The sequence below is a fragment of the Echinops telfairi genome, unplaced genomic scaffold, assembly GCF_000313985.2.
Source record: "Echinops telfairi isolate 266 unplaced genomic scaffold, ASM31398v2 ScPeMD7_1;HRSCAF=3_0, whole genome shotgun sequence".
NCBI classification, from domain to species: domain Eukaryota; kingdom Metazoa; phylum Chordata; class Mammalia; order Afrosoricida; family Tenrecidae; genus Echinops; species Echinops telfairi.
In genome coordinates, this window is record NW_022103896.1 from 89893644 (window position 1) to 89895469 (window position 1826).

Below are 1826 nucleotides of genomic sequence, written 5' to 3' on the forward strand. Positions count from 1 at the left end.
GGCAGTAGGAAGGTTGAGAAGCACTGACTTAGAGAAAGGTTCTTCAAAGGATAGGAAGCGCAGTAACTTCAAAAGGAACCAGTTGCTGCCAAATCAGTTCCTACACCTGGTGACCCCCATGTGTGTCAGAATAGAACTCTGCTCCACAGGATTTCCAAATGACTGATTTCTTAGAAGTAGATCACCAGACCTTTCTTCCAAGGCACCTCTCAGTGTTTTGGGGCTAATAGTTGACTATTTAATCTTTTGGGCAACCAGGCAGGGATTGCTCCAGTTACTTAAAGGGATAGGGAAAGATATGGCAGACTCACAGCCCAGAAATGACAAAATAGCATTTTCTGAAATTTGTTTGACTCATAGTGGGGCCAAATTACAACAGAAGCATCTCAAATGGGTAGAAGTAAAATTTCAAAATGGATTACCAGTTGGTTACCAGTCATCATTTTTGTTGGTTGCAGGGTTATTATTATAATCTATCAAAATACACATGGTGGATGACCTGCTGTTTAAGAGGTTAAAATGCTATTTTTAGCTATGTAGTCCTCAGACCAAGTTTTGTCCCTGGTTTGAAATCATCCTAATCTTCTGGTAGATTTTGTTGACTGAACAAGCCTTTGTCCATAAACATCAACAAACTGGGGAGTCTCTGCAGCTGACACCTTTTTTCATTGAGTATTTGGATCACAACCCAGACGTGTCTGTAGAGCAGGTGTCAGAAATTAATAGTCAGTGAGACCCAGGTGCTGGGGCTTGTTTGTTTGTTTTGTTTTGTTGCCAGCATAAATAGTATACTAAATTTATTGCTGACTTTGTTCATTTCACATATTTTAAGCATCACTAAGCATATTTTAAGCATCACTAATTTATTGATTTTATTTTTCCAAACTAACATTTACCAACTCAGTTCACATCTCAGAAATGTTAGATAATGTATCTTAAATTTTTTTTTTTTAATTAAGTGATGGTGTTCAGGGCTTTCCCCATTTGATGTTCTGGAGGGTGCTGTGCATGCACATACAGTGCAAGACAAACACGGATTAGTTTCTAAGTAAAATGAGTCCTGAAGATGATGGCTAAAGGTTGGGAATGTTACTGGATCATTTGTATAAATCAATAATGTATCGTCACTGTGTGTGTTTTGTGAGTGTGTGTGTGTGTGTGTGTGTGTGTGTGTGTGTGTACCTTGTGACTAAGACATGTCAAAAGGACTTTCTGAGCCCAGAAGACAACCAGGACTGGAGTGTGGAGGATGTAGAGAGAAATAAAGTTTCCCTAGAAATGTTAATACCTTTAGGCTAAGCTTTGAAACGTGAGTAGACATTTGCCACTCAAAAAGGGTGGTGGAAAAGGAAGAAGGATGAAGCCAAGGTTCAGCAGAGATGAGCTTGGAGACCAACAAGGTGCAAACCACAAGACCTTATTTCAGGCTCAAGAACTTGATCCTTGGCCTGAAGGAAATGGGGACCCAAACACTGAAGTCATTAAAATAAAGAATATAATGTGACTTTTGCACAGAGCTGCATCTTAGCACACTAAGTAGTGGAACAGTGTGAAAGTTGGATTGTAGAATGGTAGAACTTGAATCAGGGAGGAATCTTGCAGTAGTTCAGGTGAGCGCAGAAGAAGGTCTAGGGAGAAGGGATGAAAAATGGGTGTTGGGGATGGACATGACGGATTTGATGCTCGGTGGCTGGCTAACTCTAACTCACTGTGTTTGGGCCAGTGCTGATTCATAGCAACCCTATAGGACAGGAAAGAACTGTCCCTGTGAGTTTCCAGGACTGTCACGCTTTAGGAAAGTAGAAAGCCTCATCTTTCTCCCACGA

At 40.7% G+C, this 1826-nt stretch overlaps 1 protein-coding gene across 3 annotated transcripts in view; it reads left to right on the top strand.

Annotated features, from left to right (window-relative positions):
* Nucleotides 1–1826, top strand: part of CHD7 (chromodomain helicase DNA binding protein 7) — a 198306-nt gene that overhangs the window by 189132 nt on the left and 7348 nt on the right. The gene's annotated exons all lie outside the window — the stretch shown is intronic.